The sequence below is a fragment of the Entelurus aequoreus genome, linkage group LG23 (assembly GCF_033978785.1).
Source record: "Entelurus aequoreus isolate RoL-2023_Sb linkage group LG23, RoL_Eaeq_v1.1, whole genome shotgun sequence".
In the NCBI taxonomy this organism is placed as follows: Eukaryota; Metazoa; Chordata; class Actinopteri; order Syngnathiformes; family Syngnathidae; genus Entelurus; species Entelurus aequoreus.
This window is the reverse complement of record NC_084753.1, coordinates 37,388,436-37,402,775: the sequence shown is the minus strand read 5'-3', so window position 1 is coordinate 37,402,775 and position 14,340 is coordinate 37,388,436. Positions and strand designations below refer to the sequence as shown.

General features: G+C 41.2%; 1 protein-coding gene and 14 non-coding genes across 15 annotated transcripts in view; 1 reads left to right on the top strand and 14 right to left on the bottom strand.

Annotated features, from left to right (window-relative positions):
- Positions 1-14,340, top strand: part of LOC133640585 (oocyte zinc finger protein XlCOF6-like) — a 404,169-nt gene that overhangs the window by 78,482 nt on the left and 311,347 nt on the right. The window lies entirely within an intron of this gene.
- trnaf-gaa (transfer RNA phenylalanine (anticodon GAA)) lies at positions 14-86 on the bottom strand. The gene has a single exon. It is a non-coding gene; the product is annotated as a tRNA-Phe (tRNA).
- Positions 512-584, bottom strand: trnaf-gaa (transfer RNA phenylalanine (anticodon GAA)). The gene has a single exon. It is a non-coding gene; the product is annotated as a tRNA-Phe (tRNA).
- Positions 989-1,061, bottom strand: trnaf-gaa (transfer RNA phenylalanine (anticodon GAA)). Its single transcript has one exon. It is a non-coding gene; the product is annotated as a tRNA-Phe (tRNA).
- On the bottom strand, positions 1,488-1,560 carry trnaf-gaa (transfer RNA phenylalanine (anticodon GAA)). The gene has a single exon. It is a non-coding gene; the product is annotated as a tRNA-Phe (tRNA).
- On the bottom strand, positions 2,003-2,075 carry trnaf-gaa (transfer RNA phenylalanine (anticodon GAA)). The gene has a single exon. It is a non-coding gene; the product is annotated as a tRNA-Phe (tRNA).
- trnaf-gaa (transfer RNA phenylalanine (anticodon GAA)) lies at positions 2,480-2,552 on the bottom strand. Its single transcript has one exon. It is a non-coding gene; the product is annotated as a tRNA-Phe (tRNA).
- On the bottom strand, positions 2,979-3,051 carry trnaf-gaa (transfer RNA phenylalanine (anticodon GAA)). Its single transcript has one exon. It is a non-coding gene; the product is annotated as a tRNA-Phe (tRNA).
- Positions 3,478-3,550, bottom strand: trnaf-gaa (transfer RNA phenylalanine (anticodon GAA)). The gene has a single exon. It is a non-coding gene; the product is annotated as a tRNA-Phe (tRNA).
- trnaf-gaa (transfer RNA phenylalanine (anticodon GAA)) lies at positions 3,977-4,049 on the bottom strand. The gene has a single exon. It is a non-coding gene; the product is annotated as a tRNA-Phe (tRNA).
- On the bottom strand, positions 4,492-4,564 carry trnaf-gaa (transfer RNA phenylalanine (anticodon GAA)). The gene has a single exon. It is a non-coding gene; the product is annotated as a tRNA-Phe (tRNA).
- trnaf-gaa (transfer RNA phenylalanine (anticodon GAA)) lies at positions 4,991-5,063 on the bottom strand. Its single transcript has one exon. It is a non-coding gene; the product is annotated as a tRNA-Phe (tRNA).
- trnaf-gaa (transfer RNA phenylalanine (anticodon GAA)) lies at positions 5,467-5,539 on the bottom strand. Its single transcript has one exon. It is a non-coding gene; the product is annotated as a tRNA-Phe (tRNA).
- On the bottom strand, positions 7,802-7,874 carry trnaf-gaa (transfer RNA phenylalanine (anticodon GAA)). Its single transcript has one exon. It is a non-coding gene; the product is annotated as a tRNA-Phe (tRNA).
- On the bottom strand, positions 8,301-8,373 carry trnaf-gaa (transfer RNA phenylalanine (anticodon GAA)). Its single transcript has one exon. It is a non-coding gene; the product is annotated as a tRNA-Phe (tRNA).

Sequence of the window (14,340 nt, the reverse complement as noted above, 5' to 3'; positions counted from 1 at the left end):
TAAAGGCATAATGTGCCGAAACCCGGGATTGAACCAGGGACCTTTAGATCTTCAGTCTAACGCTCTCCCAACTGAGCTATTTCGGCTGGCAAACTAGCCAATGCATCAACTTTTTCAAATAGTCGTCGAAGTGTAATTTACCCTCGTTAGCATTGAGGTATTGTGTGGCAGAACCATCGCTGTGGATTGACTACTGCCAGTCCAAAATAGTCGGAATCCCCCACGTAAGATTCCATTCAGTTGTAAACAAATGGAATTCTGGTCATGTTGGAGGCTAAATTGCACAGTCTTTCAGGAATCATTGAAAGGACAGTGGTGTATGTTTGAGGACAAACCAAACAATTCAGTTGTGATCCATTGAATGCCCTGAGATTACAAAGATCTGGATGAATGAGGACATTCATAGTCTGTTTGACAGTTTATGTTCGGATTTCACCAGCAAGTTCCACAGGTGAGAGATGCACATTTATTTGGAAAATGCCACAAAATTCTCACCTGTAAAGGTATAATGTGCCGAAACCCGGGATTGAACCAGGGACCTTTAGATCTTCAGTCTAACGCTCTCCCAACTGAGCTATTTCGGCTGACGGAGGGCCCTATGAATCCACTTTTTCAAACAGTCGAAGTGAATTTTTCCCTCGTTAGCATTGAGGTATTGTGGATCAACTACTACCAGTCCAAAATAGTCGGAATCCCCCACGTAAAATTCCATTCAGTTGTAAACAAATGGAATTCTGGTCATGTTGGAGGCTAAATTGCATAGTCTTTCAGGAATCATTGAAAGGACAGTGGTGTATGTTTGAGGACAAACCAAACAATCCAGTTGCGATCCATTCAATGCCCTGAGATTACAATGATCTGGATGAATGAGGACATTCATAGTCTCTTTGACAGTTTATGTTTGGATTTCACCAGCAAGTTCCACAGGTCAGGGACACACTTTTATTTGGTAAAATACCACAAAATTCTCACCTGTAAAGGCATAATGTGCCGAAACCCGGGATTGAACCAGGGACCTTTAGATCTTCAGTCTAACGCTCTCCCAACTGAGCTATTTCGGCTGGCAAACTGGCCAATGCATCAACTTTTTCAAATAGTCGTTGAAGTGTAATTTACCCTCGTTAGCAATGAGGTATTGTGTGGCAGAACCATCGCTGTGGATTGACTACTGCCAGTCCAAAATAGTCGGAATCCCCCATGTAAAATTCCATTCAGTTGTAAACAAATGGAATTCTGGTCATGTTGGAGGCTAAATTGCATAGTCTTTCAGGAATCATTGAAAGGACAGTGGTGTATGTTTGAGGACAAACCAAACAATCCAGTTGCGATCCATTCAATGCCCTGAGATTACAATGATCTGGATGAATGAAGACATTCATAGTCTCTTTGACAGTTTATGTTCGGATTTCACCAGCAAGTTCCACAGGTCAGGGACACACTTTTATTTGGTTAAATGCCACAAAATTCTCACCTTAAAAGGCATAATGTGCCAAAACCCGGGATTGAACCAGGGACCTTTAGATCTTCAGTCTAACGCTCTCCCAAGTGAGCTATTTCGGCTGGCAGACTGCTTTATGCATCCACTTTTTCAAATAGTCGTTGACGTGTAATTTACCCTCGCTAGCATTGAGGTATCGTGTGGCAGAACCATCGCTGTGGATTGACTACCTACCAGTCCAAAATAGTCGGAATCCCCCATATAAGATTCCATTCAGTTGTAAACAAATGGTATTCTGGTCACAGAACTCCTGATATTTGTTGGAGGCTAAATTGCATAGTCTTTTATGAATCATTGAAAAGACAGTGGTCTATGTTTGAGGACAAACCAAACAATTCAGTTGTGATCCATTGAATGCCCTGAGATTACAAAGATCTGGATGAATGAGGACATTCATAGTCTGTTTGACAGTTTATGTTCGGATTTCACCAGCAAGTTCCACAGGTGAGAGATGCACATTTATTTGGAAAATGCCACAAAATTCTCACCTGTAAAGGTATAATGTGCCGAAACCCGGGATTGAACCAGGGACCTTTAGATCTTCAGTCTAACGCTCTCCCAACTGAGCTATTTCGGCTGACGGAGGGCCCTATGAATCCACTTTTTCAAACAGTCGAAGTGAATTTTTCCCTCGTTAGCATTGAGGTATTGTGGATCAACTACTACCAGTCCAAAATAGTCGGAATCCCCCACGTAAAATTCCATTCAGTTGTAAACAAATGGAATTCTGGTCATGTTGGAGGCTAAATTGCATAGTCTTTCAGGAATCATTGAAAGGACAGTGGTGTATGTTTGAGGACAAACCAAACAATCCAGTTGCGATCCATTCAATGCCCTGAGATTACAATGATCTGGATGAATGAGGACATTCATAGTCTCTTTGACAGTTTATGTTTGGATTTCACCAGCAAGTTCCACAGGTCAGGGACACACTTTTATTTGGTAAAATACCACAAAATTCTCACCTGTAAAGGCATAATGTGCCGAAACCCGGGATTGAACCAGGGACCTTTAGATCTTCAGTCTAACGCTCTCCCAACTGAGCTATTTCGGCTGGCAAACTGGCCAATGCATCAACTTTTTCAAATAGTCGTTGAAGTGTAATTTACCCTCGTTAGCAATGAGGTATTGTGTGGCAGAACCATCGCTGTGGATTGACTACTGCCAGTCCAAAATAGTCGGAATCCCCCACGTAAAATTCCATTCAGTTGTAAACAAATGGAATTCTGGTCATGTTGGAGGCTAAATTGCATAGTCTTTCAGGAATCATTGAAAGGACAGTGGTGTATGTTTGAGGACAAACCAAACAATCCAGTTGCGATCCATTCAATGCCCTGAGATTACAATGATCTGGATGAATGAGGACATTCATAGTCTCTTTGACAGTTTATGTTTGGATTTCACCAGCAAGTTCCACAGGTCAGGGACACACTTTTATTTGGTAAAATACCACAAAATTCTCACCTGTAAAGGCATAATGTGCCGAAACCCGGGATTGAACCAGGGACCTTTAGATCTTCAGTCTAACGCTCTCCCAACTGAGCTATTTCGGCTGGCAAACTGGCCAATGCATCAACTTTTTCAAATAGTCGTTGAAGTGTAATTTACCCTCGTTAGCAATGAGGTATTGTGTGGCAGAACCATCGCTGTGGATTGACTACTGCCAGTCCAAAATAGTCGGAATCCCCCACGTAAAATTCCATTCAGTTGTAAACAAATGGAATTCTGGTCATGTTGGAGGCTAAATTGCATAGTCTTTCAGGAATCATTGAAAGGACAGTGGTGTATGTTTGAGGACAAACCAAACAATCCAGTTGCGATCCATTCAATGCCCTGAGATTACAATGATCTGGATGAATGAGGACATTCATAGTCTCTTTGACAGTTTATGTTTGGATTTCACCAGCAAGTTCCACAGGTCAGGGACACACTTTTATTTGGTAAAATACCACAAAATTCTCACCTGTAAAGGCATAATGTGCCGAAACCCGGAATTGAACCAGGGACCTTTAGATCTTCAGTCTAACGCTCTCCCAACTGAGCTATTTCGGCTGGCAAACTGGCCAATGCATCAACTTTTTCAAATAGTCGTTGAAGTGTAATTTACCCTCGTTAGCAATGAGGTATTGTGTGTCAGAACCTTCACTGTGGATCAACTACTACCATTCCAAAATAGTCGGAATCCCCCATGTAAAATTCCATTCAGTTGTAAACAAATGGAATTCTGGTCATGTTGGAGGCTAAATTGCATAGTCTTTCAGGAATCATTGAAAGGACAGTGGTGTATGTTTGAGGACAAACCAAACAATCCTGTTGCGATCCATTCAATGCCCTGAGATGACAATGATCTGGATGAATGAGGACATTCATAGACTCTTTGACAGTCTATGTCCGGATTTCACCACCAAGTTCCACAGGTCAGGGATACACTTTTATTTGGTTAAATGCCACACAATTCTCACCTGTAAAGGCATAATGTGCCGAAACCCGGGATTGAACCAGGGACCTTTAGATCTTCAGTCTAACGCTCTCCCAACTGAGCTATTTCGGCTGACTGAGGGCCCTATGAATCCACTTTTTCAAACAGTCGTTGAAGTTAATTTTTCCCTCGTTAGCATTGAGGTATTGTGTTTCAGAACCATCGCTGTGGATTGACTACTACCAGTCCAAAATAGTCGGAATCCCCCATATAAGATTCCATTCAGTTGTAAACAAATGGTATTCTGGTCACAGAACTCCTGATATTTGTTGGAGGCTAAATTGCAGAGTCTTTTAGGAATCATTGAAAAGACAGTGGTCTATGTTTGAGGACAAACCAAACAATTCAGTTGTGATCCATTGAATGCCCTGAGATTACAATGATCTGGATGAATGAGGACATTCATAGTCTCTTTGACAGTTTATGTTCGGATTTCACCAGCAAGTTCCACAGGTGAGGGATGCACATTTATTTGGATAAATGCCACAAAATTCTCAACTGTAAAGGCATAATGTGCCGAAACCCGGGATTGAACCAGGGACCTTTAGATCTTCAGTCTAACGCTCTCCCAACTGAGCTATTTCGGCTGACGGAGGGCCCTATGAATCCACTTTTTCAAACAGTCGTTGAAGTGAATTTTTCCCTCGTTAGCATTGAGGTATTGTGTGGCAGAACCATCGCTGTGGATTGACTACTCCCAGTCCAAAATAGTCAGAATCCCCCACGTAAGATTCCATTCAGTTGTAAACAAAAGGAATCCTGGTCATGCTGGAGGCTAAATTGCATAGTCTTTCAGGAATCATTGAAAGGACAGTGGTGTTTGTTTGAGAACAAACACGACAATCCAGTTGTGATCCATTGAATGCCCTGAGATTACAATGATCTGGATGAATGAGGACATTCATAGTCTCTTCGACAATTTTTGTTCGGATTTCACCAGCAAGTCCCACAGGTCAGGGATACACTTTTATTTGGTTAAATGCCACAAGATTCTCACATGTAAAGTCATAATGTGCCGAAACCTGGGATTGATCCAGGGACCTTCAAATCTTCAGTCTAATGCTCTCCCAACTGAGCTATTTCGGCTGACATACAGCCTATGTATCCACTTTTTCAAACAGTCGAAGTGTAATTTACCCTCTTAAGCATTGAGGTATTGTGGATCAACTACTACCAGTCCAAAATAGTCGGAATCCCCCACGTAAAATTCCATTCAGTTGTAAACAAATGGAATTCTGGTCATGTTGGAGGCTAAATTGCATAGTCTTTCAGGAATCATTGAAAGGACAGTGGTGTATGTTTGAGGACAAACCAAACAATCCAGTTGCGATCCATTCAATGCCCTGAGATTGCAATGATCTGGATGAATGAGGACATGCATAGTCTCTTTGACAGTTTATGTTCGGATTTCACCAGCAAGTTCCACAGGTCAGGGACACACTTTTATTTGGTTAAATGCCACAAAATTGTCATCTGAAAAGGCATAATGTGCCAAAACCCGGGATTGAACCAGGGACCTTTAGATCTTCAGTCTAACGCTCTCCCAACTGAGCTATTTCGGCTGGCAGACTGCCTTATGAGTCCACTTTTTCAAACAGTCGAAGTGAATTTTTCCCTCGTTAGCATTGAGGTATTGTGTGGCAGAACCATCGCTGTGGATTGACTACTACCAGTCCAAAATAGTCGGAATCCCCCACGTATGATTCCATTCAGTTGTAAACAAAAGGAATTCTGGTCATGCTGGAGGCTAAATTGCATAGTCTATCAGGAATCATTGAAAGGACAGTGGTCTATGTTTGAGGACAAACCAAACAATCCAGTTGCGATCCATTGAATGCCCTGAGATTACAATGACCTTGATGAATGAGGACATTCATAGTCTCTTTGACAGTTTATGTTTGGATTTCACCAGCAAGTTCCACAGGTGAGGGACACACTTTTATTTGGTTAAATGCCACAAAATTCTGAGCTGTATAGGTGTAATTTGCCAAAAGCCGGGATAGAACCAGGGACCTTTAGATCTTCAGTCTAACGCTATCCCAACGGAGCTATTTCGGCTGACATACAGCCTATGTATCCACTTTTTCAAGCATTAGAAGTGTAATTTACCCTCTTAAGCATTGAGGTATTGTGTGGCAGAACCTTCGCTGTGGATCAACTACTACCAGTCCAAAATAGTCGGAATCCCCCACGTAAAATTCCATTCAGTTGTAAACAAATGGAATTCTGGTCATGTTGGAGGCTAAATTGCATAGTCTTTCAGGAATCATTGAAAGGACAGTGGTGTATGTTTGAGGACAAACCAAACAATCCAGTTGCGATCCATTCAATGCCCTGAGATTACGATCTGGATGAATGTGGACATTCATAGTCTCTTTGACAGTTTATGTTCGGATTTCACCAGCAAGTTCCACAGGTCAGGGACACACTTTTATTTGGTTAAATGCCACACAATTCTCACCTGTAAAGGCATAATGTACCGAAACCCGGGATTGTACCAGGGACCTTTAGATCTTCAGTCTAACACGCTCCCAACTGAGCTATTTCGGCTGACAGACCGCCTTATGCATCCACTTTTTCAAACAGTCGTTGAAGTGTAATTTACCCTCGTTAGCATTGAGGTATTGTGTTTCAGAACCATCGCTGTGGATTGACTACTACCAGTCCAAAATAGTCGGAATCCCCCACATAAGATTCCATTCAGTTGTACACAAATGGAATTCTTGTCACAGAACTCCTGTTATTTGTTGGAGGCTAAATTGCACAGTCTTTTAGGAATCATTGAAAAGACAGTGGTCTATGTTTGAAGACAAACCAAACAATCCAGTTTCAATCTATTGAATGCCCTGAGATTACAATGATCTGGATGAATGAGGACATTCATAGTCTCAATGACAATTTATGTTCGGATGTCACCAGCAAGTTCCACAGGTCAGGGACACACTTTTATTTGGTTAAATGCCACAAAATTCTGAGCTGTAAAGGTGTAATGTGCCGAAACCCGACTGAGCTATTTCGGCTGACAGAGGACCCTATGCAAACACTTTTTCAAACAGTCGTTGAAGTGTAAATTACCCTCGTTAGCATTCAGGTATTGTGTGGCAGAACCATCGCTGTTGATCGACTTTTACCAGTCCAAAATAGTCGGAATCCCCCACGTAAGATTCAATTCAGTTGTAAACAAATGGTATTCTGGTCACAGAACTCCTGTTATTTTTTGGAGTCGTTGAAGTGTAATTTACCCTCATTAGCATTGAGGTATTTTTCCACAGATCAGAGACACACTTTTATTTGTTTAAATGTCACAAAATTCTCACCTTTAAAGGCACAACGTGCCAAAACCCGGGATTGAACCAAGGACCTTTAGCCTAACGCTCTCCCAACTGAGCTATTTCAGCTGACAGACAGCACTATGCATCCACTTTTTCAAACAGTCGTTGAAGTGTAATTTACCCTCATTAGTATTGAGGTATTGTGTGGCAGAACCATCGCTGTGGATCGACTAATACCAGTCCAAAATAGTCGGAATCCCCCACGTAAGATTCCATTCAGTTGTAAACAAATGGAATTCTGGTCATGTTGGAGGCTAAATTGCATAGTCTTTCAGGAATCATTGAAAGGACAGTGGTCTATGTTTGAGGACAAACCAAACAATCCAGTTGCGATCCAGTGAATGCCCTGAGATTACAATGATCTGGATGAATGAGGACATTCATAGTCTCTTTGACCGTTTATGTTCGGATTTCACCAGCAAGTTCCACAGGTCAGGGACACACTTTTATTTGGTTAAATGCCACAAAATTCTCACCTGTAAAGGCATAATGTGCCGAAACCCGGGATTGAACCAGGGACCTTTAGATCTTCAGTCTAACGCTCTCCCAACTGAGCTATTTCGGCTGACAGACTGCCTTATGCATCCACTTTTTCAAATAGTCGTTGAAGTGTAATTTACCCTCGTTAGCATTGAGGTATTGTGTGGCAGAACCTTCGCTGTGGATCAACTACTACCAGTCCAAAATAGTCGGAATCCCCCACGTAAAATTCCATTCAGTTGTAAACAAATGGAATTCTGGTCATGTTGGAGGCTAAATTGCATACTCTTTCAATAAACATTGAAAGGACAGTGGTGTATGTTTGAGGACAAACCAAACAATCCAGTTGCGATCCATTCAATGCCCTGAGATTACAACGATCTGGATGAATGTGGACATTCATAGTCTCTTTGACAGTTTATGTTCGGATTTCACCAGCAAGTTCCACAGGTCAGGGACATACTTTTATTTGGTTAAATGCCACAAAACTCTCACCTGTAAAGGTGTAATGTGCCGAAACCCGGGATTGAACCAGGGACCTTTAGATCTTCAGTCTAACGCTCTCCCAACTGAGCTACTTCGGCTGACAGAGGAGCCTATGCATCCACTTTTTCAAACAGTCGTTGAAGTGTGATTTACCCTCGTTAGCATTGAGGTATTGTGTGGCAGAACCATCGCTGTGGATCGACTACTACCAGTCCAAAATAGTCGGAATTCCCCACGTAAGATTTCATTCAAGTTGTAAACAAATGGTATTCTGGTCATAGAACTCCTTTTATTTGATGGAGGCTAAATTGCAGAGTCTTGTAGGAATCATTGAAAGGACAGTGGTGTATGTTCGAGAACAAACACGACAATCCAGTTGCGATCCATTGAATGCCCTGAGATTACAATGACCTGGATGAATGAGGACATTCAAGGCCTACTGAAATCATTTTTTTTAATTTAAACGGGAATAGCAGATCCATTCTATGTTTCATACTTGATCATTTTGCGATATTGCCATATTTTTGCTGAAAGGATTTAGTAGAGAAAATCGACGATAAAGTTCGCAACTTTTGCTCGCTGATAAAAAAAGCCTTGCCTGTACCGGAAGTAACGTGACGTCACAGGAGGTAGTATTCCTCACAATTCCCCGTTGTTTACAATGGAGCGAGAGAGATTCGGAGCGACAAAGCGACGATTACCCCATTATTTTGAACGAGGATGAAAGATTTGTGGATGAGGAACGTTAGAGTGAATGACTAGAGTGCAGTGAAGGACGTATCTTTTTTCGCTCTGACCGTAACTTAGGTACAAGCTGGCTCATTGGATTCCACACTCTCTCCTTTTTCTATTGTGGATCACGGATTTGTATTTTAAACCACCTTGGATACTATATCCTCTTGAAAATGAGAGTCGAGCACGCGAAATGGACATTCACAGTGACTTTTATCTCCACGACGACACATCAGTGACACACTTAGCTATTGAGCTAGCGTGATAGCATCGTTCTCAAATGCAGATAGAAACAAAATACATAAATCCCTGACTGGAAGGATAGACAGAAGATCAACAATACTATTAAACCATGGACATGTAACTACACGGTTAATAATTCTCAGCCTGGCAAAGCTTAACAATGCTTTTGCTAACTATGCTGAAGCTAACTTAGCAACTTAGCAACCGGACCTCACAGAGCTATGATAAAAACATTAGCGCTCCACCTACGCCAGCCAGCCCTCATCTGCTCATCAACACCCGTGCTCACCTGCGTTCCAGCGATCGACGGCGCGACGAAGGACTTCACCCGATCATCCGTGGGGTTGGCGGCTAGTATCGGCTAGGCGTCTGCTATCCAAGTAAGTAGTCCTTGTTGTGTTGCTACAGCCAGCCGCTAATACACCGATCCCACCTACAACTTTCTTCTTTGCAGCCTCCATTGTTCATTAAACAAATTGCAAAAGATTCACCAACACAGATGTCCAGAATACTGTGAAATTATGAGATGAAAACAGAGCTTTTTGTATAGGATTCTACGGGCTCCGAATACTTCCCTTGCCCTCGTGACGTCACACGCATACGTCAGCATAATAAAACTTTTTCAACCGGAAGTGTGGCGGGAAATTTAAAATGGCACTTTATAAGTTAACCCGGCCGTATTGGCATGTGCTGCAAAGTTAAGATTTCATCATTGATATATAAACTATCAGACTGCGTGGTCGGTAGTAGTGGCTTTCAGTAGACCTTTCATAGTCTCTTTGACAATTTTTGTTCGGATTTCACCAGCAAGTTCCACAGGTCAGGGACACACTTTTATTTGGTTAAATGCCACAAAATTCTCACCTGTAAAGGCGTAATGTGCCGAAACCCAGGATTGAACCACGGACCTTTAGCTCTTCAGTCTAACGCGCGCCCAACTGAGCTATTTCAGCTGACAGGCCAGCCTATGCATCTACTTTTTCAAACAGTCGTTGAAGTGTATTTTACCCTCGTTAGTATTGAGGTATTGTGTGGCAGAATCATCGCTGTGTGCTAAATTCAGATTGCATATTTGACCCCTATTCTTGGCAATACTGGTAGACTTAATTTGAATGAGTTGCTTTCTTGGGACAGACCCAGCTTCTTTGTACCGTAACGGTACCCATCCCTACCAGCAAGTGTTGTTATACTGGAAACTAATTTACAAACAACAAGTCCCTGTGTTGTGAGACGTGCACAGCTTCTTCAAAATTTACCCTTGCTCTACTTTAGCAGCACCTTGGCAGCCGGATGGCACTCGGCGGTTTCACTCCTCAGCTTTCCACGCTTGATGACCTTTACGCTTCTAGTATTTCACTATATGCTATCTTGGCCATTCACAGTGCCATCCAGCTTGGTGTTGTTTTTGTAGTTAGCACGTCTTGCAACTCCGACCCAAGTTTAGTTTATTTTGGGGTTTTTTACGGTGCACATCTTATTTTCTCCTTTTTGCACCGTCGCCTTTTGTTACCTCCCGTGAAGACTGCTTTTGTGACTTTTACTTTATAAGTAAAGAAATGTTTTACTCACCGTCTGTCTGCATCCTTGGATGCCTCTCAACTGTGTTGCACAGCATTGTGACATTTATAGAGGTATTTTATTTTATAAAGATGTTATTGTTAATTGACCAAAACTAATTTCAAAAAAATGATAAAGGCTTTACCTTGAAATATTCTAAATACAGCAGATCATCTTTTTCAGACAGCTGACTGGAGAACTCTCTGGGCTTTTGGTGGGTGACCGCAATATAACACACGTCAAACTTTCAAACTCTAAAATTTTACAATTATTTGCTAAAGTCTTTTTTTCCTTTTAGATCAAATTCTAACTCGATTCCTATTTTCTCTGGAACAAAATCAAAAATAATTATACAAATTGCCTAAAACTTCCATTTGTCCAAAGGCAAACAAAGTTCATTTGAAAAACAGGAATGTACTCTTTAAACATGTTTTTAAGACTTGTTGCGATTGAAGACGACACTTTCTGTGATGGGGACATAGAATCAACCATACATTTATTTGATGAATGCATATAAAGTCAAGTTCTGTGGGATGATGTACGTTATTGGCATTTCCCTAACATTCCAAACGTGCCCATGTTTTCTGAAATGTATATTTTGGGGATTATAAGAAAGTGAAAACAATATGAGAATGTTTTAAACACAATAATTGTCACTGGTGGTTTTTTATTTATTCACAAATGAAGATTCTCAAAAACAATTTGGCCGGGGGTGCGACTTATACTCAGCAGCGACTAATGTGTCAAATTATTAACACATTACCGTAAAATATCAAATAATATTATTTAGCTCATTCACGTAAGAGACTAGACGTATAAGATTTCATGGGATTTAGCGATTAGGAGTGACAGATTGTTTGGTAAACGTATAGCATGTTCTATATGTTATAGTTATTTGAATGACTCTTACCATAATATGTTACGTTAACATACCAGGCACGTTCTCAGTTGGTTATTTATGCCTCATATAACGTACACTTATTCAGCCTGTTGTTCACTATTCTTTATTTATTTTAAATTGCCTTTCAAATGTCTATTCTTGGTGTTGGCTTTTATCAAATAAATTTCCCCAAAAAATGTGACTTAAAGGCCTACTGAAATGAATTTTTTTTATTTAAACGGGGATAGCAGATCTATTCTATGTGTCATACTTGATCATTTCGCGATATTGCCATATTTTTGCTGAAAGGATTTAGTATAGAACAACGACGATAAAGATTGCAACTTTTGGTATCTGATAAAAAAAAAGGCTTGCACCTACCGGAAGTAGCGTGACGTAGTCAGTTGAACATATACGCAAAGTTCCCTATTGTTTACAATGATGGCCGCATGAAGTGAGAGAGATTCGGACCGAGAAAGCGACAATTTCCCCATTAATTTGAGCGAGGATGAAAGATTTGTGGATGAGTAAAGTGCAAGTGAAGATGCTGTGAGAGCCGGGGGTGACCTGATATTCAGCTGGGAATGACTACAACAGTAAATACACACAAGACATATATATACTCTATTAGCCACAACACAACCAGGCTTATATTTAATATGCCACAAATTAATCCTGCATAAAAACACCTGCGTGTTTGTTATGCTAGCTCCTAGCTCCTCTGCTAGCTCCTAGCTCCATAGAACACGCCAATACAATTCAAACACCTGATCAACACACACAATCACTCAGCCCAAAAGACCGTTTACCTAACCCAAGGTTCATAAAGCTTATATATTTTTAAAAAGTTACGTACGTGACGCGCACATACGGTCAAGTTATCGAATGTTTAGCAGCCAAGGCTGCATACTCACGGTACCTGATATTCAGCTGGGAATGACTACAACAGTAAATAAACACAAGACATATATATACTCTATTAGCCACAACACAACCAGGCTTATATTTAATATGCCACAAATTAATCCTGCATAATAACACCTGCGTGTTTGTTATGCTAGCTCCTAGCTCCTCTGCTAGCTCCTAGCTCCATAGAACACGCCAATACAATTCAAACACCCGATCAACACACACAATCACTCAGCCCAAAAGACCGTTTACCTAACCCAAGGTTCATAAAGCTTATATATTTTTAAAAAGTTACGTACGTGACGCGCACATACGGTCAAGTTATCGAATGTTTAGCAGCCAAGGCTGCATACTCACGGTACCTGATATTCAGCTGGGAATGACTACAACAGTAAATAAACACAAGACATATATATACTCTATTAGCCACAACACAACCAGGCTTATATTTAATATGCCACAAATTAATCCTGCATAATAACACCTGCGTGTTTGTTATGCTAGCTCCTAGCTCCTCTGCTAGCTCCTAGCTCCATAGAACACGCCAATACAATTCAAACACCCGATCAACACACACAATCACTCAGCCCAAAAGACCGTTCACCTAACCCAAGGTTCATAAAGCTTATATATTTTTAAAAAGTTACGTACGTGACGCGCACGTACGGTACGGTACGTGTTATGCTAGCTCCTAGCTCCTCTGCTAGCTCCTAGCTCCATAGAACACGCCAATACAATTCAAACACATGATCAACACACACAATCACTCAGCCCAAAAGACCGTTCACCTAACCCAAGGTTCATAAAGCTTATATATTTAAAAAAAGTTACGTACATACGCAAAAAAAAGCCAAAGCTGCATACTCACAGTAGCACGTCTGCGTCTTTGTCATCCAAATCAAAGTAATCCTGGTAAGAGTCTGTGTTGTCCCAGTTCTCTACAGGCGTCTGTGTATCCAAATCAAAAGTCCTCCTGGTTAGAGTCTCTGTTATCCGAGTTCTTCCATCTTGACTGCATCTTTCGGGAATGTAAACAAAGAAGCGCCGGCTGTGTACTGTTGTGGCTGACTACGTTCGAAAAATACGTCCATTTCGCACCGACAACTTTCTTCTTTGCTTGCTCGGCTTCCTTCTCCATAATGCAATGAACATGATTGAAACAGATTCACGAACACAGATGTCCAGAATACTGTGGAATTATGAAATGAAAACAGAGCTTTTTCGTATCGGCTTCAATGTGGAAGGCATACCCGTGTTCGTCGGGCTACGTCACGCGCATACGTCATCCTCAGAGGCGTTTCGAACCGGAAGTTTAGCGGCAAATTTAAAATGTCACTTTATAAGTTAACCCGGCCGTATTGGCATGTGTTATAATGTTAAGATTTCATCATTGATATATAAACTATCAGACTGCGTGGTCGGTAGTAGTGGCTTTCAGTAGGCCTTTAAAGGCCTACTGAAAGCCACTACTACTGACCACGCAGTCTGATAGTTTATATATCAATGATGAAATCTTAACATTGCAACACATGCCAATACGGCTGGGTTAACTTATAAAGTGCAATTTTAAATTTCCCGAGAAATATCCAGTTGAAAACGTCTCGGTATGATGACGTTTGCGCGTGACGTCACGGAGTGAACGGAAGTATTCGGACACATTGTATCCCAATACAAACAGCTCTGTTTTCATCTCAAAATTCCACAGTATTCTGGACATCTGTGTTGGTGAATCTTTTTCAATTTG